The sequence below is a fragment of the Capsicum annuum genome, chromosome 2 (assembly GCF_002878395.1).
Source record: "Capsicum annuum cultivar UCD-10X-F1 chromosome 2, UCD10Xv1.1, whole genome shotgun sequence".
Lineage (NCBI taxonomy): Eukaryota > Viridiplantae > Streptophyta > Magnoliopsida > Solanales > Solanaceae > Capsicum > Capsicum annuum.
This window is the reverse complement of record NC_061112.1, coordinates 127,340,941-127,350,556: the sequence shown is the minus strand read 5'-3', so window position 1 is coordinate 127,350,556 and position 9,616 is coordinate 127,340,941.

Sequence of the window (9,616 nt, the reverse complement as noted above, 5' to 3'; positions counted from 1 at the left end):
CTTGCATAGATGCTCCCAAGCAATTAGTGCTTTCTTGAAAGTATCTACTCCACCAGTCAATAAGAATGTCCTACATAGTTTCTCAATGCACTTCGTGACCTTCTTTGGAATGATGAACACCTGAGACCAGAATACTTGTATAGAGAACAACACACTCTTGATTAGTTGGATCCTTCCTGCATATGATAAAAATTTGATGGTCCAGCTATGAACTCTTGCCATTATCTTCTCAATCAGCGGTTGATATTGTATCATAGCTACCTTTTTGGTATGAAGTGGAACTCCCAGGTACCTGAAAGGCATTTGTCCTTGTGCAAATCTTAACTCTTGCAGTATTTCAGCTTGTATATCAGGTGATACTCCTCCAAAGTATATAGAGCTCTTGTCATTATTAGCAACCAACCCAGACGCTCCTGAAAACTCCTGAAACACATCATAAAATATTTTGACTGAACCAGTATCTCCTCTACTGAATAGTAAGAGGTCATCAGCAAAACTCAATTGGATTATTTGTATTCTTTCACATTTGGGATGGAAGTTAAAGTTAGGTTGATGCCTTAGCTGTTTCAGCAATCTTGTCAAGTATTCCATTGGGATCACAAAGAGATAGGGTGATAAAGGATCCCCTGCCTCAGTCCTTTCTTTGTCTGAAATGGGATACTAGGATGCCCATTTATAAGTATTGAGTAAAAGATTGTACTTATGCATTGATAAATCCAGTCAATAAATTTCCCAGGGAATTGCAAGCATACCATGACCTTTCTTAAATATCCCCACTTTATAGAATCATAAGCCTTTCTCATGTCTACTTTGAGCATATATCTTGGGGAGACTCCCTTCCTTCCATACCCTTTTACTAGTTCATTGCTTAGTATTATGTTATCATTAATCAACCTACCTGGTACAAAGGCAGACTGATTTTTATCTATCAGTTCATCCATCACCCACTGCATTCTACTTGTTAACACCTTAGCAATAATTTTGTAGAGTATGGTACAACACGATATAGGCCTGTAATCTGTAACTCTAGTAGGGTGGGCTATTTTAGGGATCAGAGTTATAGTTGTGCAGTTGACAGCTTTACACATCATACCTGTGGCAAAGAAGTTCAGTACAGCTGCAGTGACATCTTCTCCTATACTTGGCCAAGCTTTTCTGAAGAATACTGCATTAAACCCATCACATCCTGGTGCCTTCTGATTATTGATCCCTTGTAAAGCCATGAACACCTCTTCTCTGGTGACTGGTTCCATAAGTTTGAGCTGATGGTATCTATTCAACACTGTTCCATTTTGCATCACTCTTGGATTAATTGCAGGTAATTGTGAAGCACACGATCCTAGGAGCTGTTTATAGAAACTTAGGATTTTTGTCTTTATATCTGGGTTGCTAGTAATAACCCTTTCATTAGTAGTAGTAAGTCCAGTGATCTTATTTTGTGTAACTCTATTTCTTAGGCTTGCGTAAAAATATGTTGTGTTACTATCTCCGAGCTGCAGCCATTGCATCCGGGACTTCTGTCTCACTATACTCTCCTCAACATTCAACTATTTTTCAAGGTTTTTCTTAACCTCCTTCTCTAGATAAATTACATCTTAAGGTTGACCAGGTTGCCTCGTGTCTCTGAATATTTCTTAGTTGTTGTCTATACATTCTTATCTTCCGATCCACCCCTTGATATGAAGAGACATTTAGTGCTTTCATAGCTACTTTCACATTCTTAAGCTCTTGTCGTACATCATACATTTTCCCAGCTCTATGTCTTTGATTCCAAGCTCTCATTACTATCTCCTGGAAATTTTCATGCTAAGCCAAGTGGTTTATGAACTTGAATAATTTAGCCTTACTTATATCCTTTTTTGCAAAACTCAGGCTCAAAGGAGAATGGTCCGAGTACCCTGGGTCTAATAGTATTACCTCACTAGTAGGCATATCAAGCATCCAACTGACATTCACCAATGCCCAGTTAATCATTGTATAAGTGTGCCCATCGGTCCAAGAGAATTCTCTACCCGTGGTGCGCAATACTGATATGTTATTTTCAATCAAGAAAGATTTAAAATCTTTAATCTCAGCTTCTTACACATTAGACCCAATCAATCTATGTTCAACCTTGTGAATGGCATTATAGTTCCCCATAACTAGCCAAGGCCCCTGTTGGCTTGATTCAATCTGTTTTAACTTGCCCCATAGTAGTTTCCTACTATCAACTATATGCAGGCCATAAACGACTGTAAAAGAGAAACTGCAGTTTAAAGTTTTGAGCCTTATCTTGGAATGTATATATTATGCATCCATCTCCAGCCCTTCACATTCTATAACTTGAGGATCCCAAATGATCCAGATTCTCCCTCTGTTGCTACAACCATAGTTATCTAACATCTTCCATCCTGGTGCAATTACTCTAAGGATTTCAGTAGCATATTGCTATTTTATTTTATGCTCTATAAGAGCTATAATATTAACATTATTTTGCCTAATAAACAACCTTACTTCTTTTTGCCTATGGACTTTATTTATCCCTCGAACGTTCCATGTAATTAGCTTAATTTATTAGGAACGTATAATAATACCTTTGCCCTCCAGCCTACTTTATCCACCACCCCCTTTCCTTCCTCCGACCATAAAGCGAGTATCATGTTCATGAAGGACTCCAAATTCATTTGTAATATTGAGCTGCTCGTTAGTACCTTGGGTCACCACCCCCTTTGCTGCAGCTTTTCCTCGAACTTTTTTCTAGGCACTCACTAGTTTTGTTGCATTAGGTTGTTCAATTTTCTCCACACTATTATCCTTACCCTGTACGCCTATACTAGTGCATGGCATATTTGCATCATTCTTTGCTTTTTCTGAGATCTCCTCTGCTTCTTTGTCCTTGTGCTTCCATTCCATTTTCTGCTGCCCCATCCTGGGTCTAGGTTTCACCCCTGGATCTTTCTTTACTTTGCATTTATGACCAATGGTTAGGCACGTTGGACAGTACACTGGAGTTCATAAATATTTTATTAGGGAAAACATTTATATTTTTGCCTTATATGATTGCTTTAAATTGAAAAAAAAAGTTTCATAAAAGGAATGTAATTTGATAAAACTTAGTATAATTTAATAATATCAGTAAGAGTTTTCTACATAATAAGTGGAGAATACCATATGATGACACACAATCAAAGTTTTGTTCTATAACCTTAGTAGCCTCCATATGATTCTGGCTGATGGTCAGCCGCCCCCGCTGGCTGACCAATCTGATTTTCCCCCATTACCCTCAGCAACCAACATATCCCAACCCCCAAATCCAATCGTTCCAAACATCTCTCCTTCAGCTATCTCTTATGCAGCGATCATCAAGCTTAATGGTTATTTGAATAATGCTACAAAGACCACAACTGTTGTTGATCCCATCCCAATAAAGAAAGTAGATCTAATAGATGGAATTCCAGTAGTAAAATAGACAGAGCAAGAAGTTAACAGAATGAACATAATTAAAAACTTGCAATACGCTATTGTTGGCAAATTTTCTTATGGCTGGCCTGAATTATCAGAATTAAGGGATTTAATCCCTAAGCAATGTGGGATTAAAGGTGAATGTAAGATTGATTTCTGAGAACTAGCCATATCTTAATGAGATTTGATCTAGAAGCAGATTTCATTAATATTATGTCTAAGAATGCTTATTACATCACTACAAAGTATGGTGCTTCATATCAGATGCGTCCCTTCATTTATGATGCAAAGTTCAAACTAAATGAAGAAACTTCATAAGAAACTGTGTGGATTTTATTTCCAGACCTCCTCCCCACCTTTTTTGTCAAAGAAGCATTGTTCTCATTGGCATCAGTTGTAGGAAAGAAACTCACCCAAGTTATGCTAGGGTGAAGGTCCAACTGGATTTGTTAGTAGAGAAACCTCAATTTGTTCACATGAAAATTGAAGATGAATCAAGTAAGGAAAAAAGAACCGTGAAAGTGAAAATTCAATAAGTTTCATTACCAGCATATTGTAAAAGGTGTAAACTCCAGGATCATAGTAAGGTCGATTGTAGGGTGTTACATCCAGAGTTGAGGAAGGAGATTGAATTTCCTGGAGAAACAGAATCATCTGAGCAGCAAAAGAAAAGTGCAGATGGAAGAAAACCCATTATTAGTAGATGGAATCCTACTAACAAATTTTTTACAAAAAAGAATGGAGAAAGGATAAGTGATAGGACTGTAGAAAAGGAAAAAACAATCAGTACCAGTAATCCTTTTGAAGCACTGGAAAAGTATGCAAAAGAGACTGAGCAAAAATTAAATAATAAAAAGAATGCAACAAGTAAATATGATGACAACATAGAAGAGTCAACTAGGGATTAGGTAGAGAGAGCCTTTACATTTCCAAAGAAGGCTAATATTAGTAGCTCATCAGGGAAAGAAGGTGATAAAATCACACTTGTGTACAATAATGAGAAGATGTCAGTAAGTGAAAATGAAAACAGTGCCAGATCGAGTGATACCATGGAGGAAGATGAGAAACTAGAGAATGAAGTGGGTGAAATTGTAACAAAGAAGTCAAATAAATGTACAGATATTGTACTCTCTACTCAGCCAATTTCCTTGGCAATAATGAATGACCATAATGATATCTCCGAGTCACAGCAGGAGAAGATTGAATCAGATGTGATACCGGAAGATTTTAAATATATTGAAAATTCAGGAAATAAGAGAAAGGACACACAATTGCTTTTAGAGGAAACACCACATCAAAAGAGTCCAACACAAATATTTCATGAGATTGTGACACACCAGGTGGATGATGGACAAGAAACTAATATTGTAGAGAACTTAATGACAGTCATAACAAAGGAGGTGTAGGAGAAAGAACAAGATAGTGATGTTGTTTGGAAACAAGTTGGTAGAAAAGCTGATCTATCACTAAAAACAACAAAAAAGATCAGGAGAAAGAGCAGAAAACAGATTAAATTAGAAGATCAATCACCAAAAAGGGTGGTTTCAAAAAGAGAGACCTTAAATAAGTTTAATAGATGATTATGAAAGATATTTTTTGGAATATAAGATCTATTAACACTCAGAAAGCTTTTAATAGGTTGCAGATGCTTAATAGACATCATGAATATTTCTCAATAACTCTCATGGAGCCTTTTCAAAACAGAAGATGAATTCAGAAGTATAAAAGAAGGTTGAACATGGGTATAGCAGGAGTAAATATTAATAATAAAATATAATTTTTTCTGAGAGAAGAAATTGACATGGAAGTAATAAATGATAAGGAGCAGCAGATCACCATAAAAGCTACTTTTCTGGACAGGAAAATATGTTGATTACTATTGTATATGCCAAGTGTACAGAGCTAGAAAAACTGAATCTCTGGAGTGATATTTACAGGATTGTTGATACTAATCTACCATGGTTGATAGGAGGAGATTTTAATACTATATTAAATGAAAAAAGAAAAGATTGGTGGATTGCCAGGAACTCTACATGAAATGGAGGATTTTGTATTTTATGTGAATTCCTGTGATTTAGAAGAAATTCTTTTTAAAGGAAGTCCTTTTACTTGGTGGAACGTAGAGCAGGAGCTGATTGTATTTTTGAGAGGTTAGACAGACTGTTGGTCAACTCTCATATGCTGAATTGGTTACCTAATTTAGAAGTGGAACATTTGTCAAGAACAGGATCTGATCATGCCCTTTTGTTCTTGACAATGAATAGAGAAGCCTCAAACATCATAAGGTCTTTCAAGTTCTTAGCTTTTTGGGTGAAGGATGAAATGTTCAAGCAGGTTGTGTCTCAAAACTGGCACACAACTGAGAGTGGGAACAGTTTCTATATTTTCAAAAATAAGTTGAAGATCTTAAAAAGGTCTTGAGAATTTGGAGCAAACAAAGATTTGGTGATATTTTTCTGCAACAGAAAATTCGTGAAGAAATCATAAAGCTAAAGGAATAATTATTTGAGGAGGATCCATCCTTGGTCAATAGGATGATTTTGTAGAAAGCCCAAACAGAAGTTAAGAAATATCTCCATTTTGAAGAGGAATTTTGAAGACAAAAAACTGGAATCACATGGTTTGATAAAAGAGATAAAAACATAGGGTTTTTCCACAGTCTGGTAAAGGGGAGAAGGAGAAGACTACAACTAAATAAAGTTAAGAATGTTGAAGGAAACTGGATTGATGATGCTAAAGAGGTTGCAGATGAAACAATCAATTTTTACAAGAATCAGTTTAGCCAAGAGAAAGAAGGATCTAATTTTGATTTACTAAACCATTTGCCGGAAATGATAACATCTGTAGAAAATAGTGTTCTGACAGAAATCCCAACCTTGGATGAAGTTTACAAGGCTATTTTTAGTTTGAATGAAAGCAGTGCATGTGGGTCAGATGGGTTTTCAAGGTTATTTTCTCAACACTGCTGGGAGATAGTGAAATATGATGTTCTTAAAGTGGTGAGAGATTTCTTTAAAGGTAATACCCTCCTAAAAAGTATTACTCATACTAATCTGATTCTTATACCTAAGAAAAAAGTGATTGAAGAATTCACTGACTTGAGACCAATCAATCTCAGTAATTTCATTAATAAAGTAATATCTAGAGTATTCCATGAGAGATTGGAAGGATTGTTACCTAAATTAATTTCCAAAAATCAATCAGGTTTTCTTAAGGGAAGAAGCATTGTCGAGAATGTTTTATTAGCACAGGAGATAGTAGCTGATATAAGATTGAGACGTAAGCCTACAAATATGGTGATAAAACTGGACATGTCAAAGGCTTATGATAGGGTTTCCTGGCTTTTTCTTACTAGAGTGATGAGAAAGATGGGTTTTTCAGAGTTGATTATTGACATGATTTGGAGGTTGGTGGCCAATAATTGATATTCCATTATTATAAATGGAAAATCCAATGGTTTCTTTCATTCTACCAGAGGAATTAAACAGGGTGACCCTTTGTCACCTACTTTGTTTATCCTTACATCAGAAGTTCTATCTAGGGCTCTGAACTCTCTCTGTGAAGATGGTAGATATCATGGTTATAGTTTGCCTAAGTGGAGTAGAGAGATAAATCATTTGGCCTATGCAGATAATACTATCATATTTACATCAGCTGATAGGTATTCTTTAGAGAAAGTGATGAAAATTCTTGAAAAATATCAACAAGTATCTAGACAGCTCATAAATGGTCAGAAAAATAGCTTTTATATATACAAAAAAGTGGCTAACGAGTTGCAAAATGAGGTAAAATTGATCACAGGTTTTCAACATGGAGTTTTTCCTTTTTCATACTTAGGTTGTCCTATCACACATGCTAGGAAAAAGAAAGCATACTATAATGAATTGATCAATAAGATGAAAGGGAGGCTTCAGAACTGGAAAGGTAAGTTGTTGTCATATGGTGGCAAGGTCGTACTAATTAGCAGTGTTTTGCAAAGTATACCGTTATATCTGTTGTCTGCAGTGGTTCCTTCAAAGATGATTTTGTATGAGCTACACAAAATCTTTAACAAATTCTTATGGAGTAGTAAGGATGAGGGTAAAAGTAAACACTGGATTGCTTGGGACAAAATATGTTATCCAAAAGAGGAAGGGGGATTGGAATTTAGATCCCCTTTTGACATTTCTAAAGCCATGTATTATACGCTATGGTGGACTTTCAGAACCATAAGATCATTGTGGACTGATTATATGTGGAATAAGTATTGCAAAAAGGTTATTTCCGCACTAGTCCGATGGAAAGAGGGATCTCAAATTTGAAAGAAAATGCTAGAAGCTAGAGATTCCATGGAACATGAAATATGGTGGGAGCCTACTGTTGGTTCATTAAGCATTTGACTTGATAATTGGACAAAACTTAGGGCTTTATACCATGTGGTAGAATCAAATTTTGAGATAAAGGAAGAATCAAAAGATATTAATCATCTGATGGATGAAAACGGGTGGAATTTTTAGAAGTTGATGGATGTATTGTCTTATGATATAGCCCAGCATGTACAAGAGAATATCTTTATCAGTAAGGAGGCTTCACCATGGGATATTCCATGGTGGATGCCAACATCTACAGGTAAATTTACTGCGAATGCTTTTCAATTGTGTAGGCAGAGAAAAGACGCTTCTGGGGATTTGAAATATATTTGGACTAAGAGAGTACCTTTTAAAATCAATTTCTTTCTTTGGAGATTGTGGTTCTTTAAGATTCTTATTGATGAAGTGTTAAAAGGGCGTGGTATCAATATAGTATCAAGATGCAGATATTGTTCATCATCTCATTTAGAAACTGTACAACATGTTTTTGTCACAAGTGAAGCAACACAAAAAATTTGGAGGTATTTTGCTATTTGCTCAGGAGTGGATGGACCTTTTGTGCAATACCATCAAACTATCAAAAAATGATGGAATGTAGAATGCACAAAAAGATTAAAACTAATCATCTGTGCTGTCCCAGGAATGGTTTGTTGGCATATGTGGAAGGGCAGAAATAAGGTGAATCATGGAGGGATGGTTAATATATGACATTTCAAGAAATTTACAATTTTTGGCCACTATTTTATATTATTGGATACAGGGAATACCGTAAGAATGACCATTATTGGTGGATTTGCTTTAAAATTATAGACCTGCAGTGAGAACTACATAGGTTTTTTGGAAATTTCCTAGCAGAAACTGGTTTAAATGTAATTCGGATAGGTCTTCAAGGGTAACCCTGGTCCAAGTTTAATAGCTTTCTGTGTTAGAAACCATGAGGGTGACATGCAGGTTGCTTTGTGTAAGTAAATAGCAGACACCACTAATTTATTTTCAGAAGCTCTGGCTATGAAAGAGGGTTGTGATTATTGTTTTGACCACTATTTGTTACCACTTATTTTAGAAATATTTTTTGGAGCTTTGGCTATGAAAGAGAGTTGTGATTACTGTTTTGACCACTGTTTGTTACCACTCATTCTAGAAACGGATTCCTTAGCACTCATGAAGATAGAGAGAATAAAATGGAAATGTCCATGGAACATTGTGATGTTAATCAGGAGAATAAGAAACTACATGAAGGGAGGACGACTGCAGATTACTCACACTTTCAGAGAAGAAAATGCCATGACAGATTTTTTAACTAATAAATGATTTAGTTTTACAGGTACACAAGTTTATAATTCATTTGCAGAATTACCACAAGAGGCAAAAGGCATCGCAATCTAGACAAGCAACAAGTTCCACAATTAAGAATCAAGAGAATGAGGAAAAAAACTCCAGATTAACAACAGAGTCAGAATAAAGCATCAAAAGAGATTCCTTCGCATTTAAGGAGAGATTCAATCAGTGAAAAGTAATGCAGTAGATACAAGAAATACAATAAAAGCACAACAAAATATGGACGAAAACAGGTACACAGAAATAACCCATCTAGAAACTGATAGGGTGGTATCAACCCCAAATGGAGTTCATTCCCTTGAAGATAATAAGTGAAGTTATGTGTGCAGTACCTTAGAATATATTGGTCATTAACGGATCTGAGCTCAAACACCCGAAAAATAATAAGCACAGCTTGGATATAATTTCAATCGAACTTGAATACACAACACCTGGTGAGAGTTTAAGGTGACTTGAGTGGTATTTAGTTCAAAGCAACGTATTTTAAG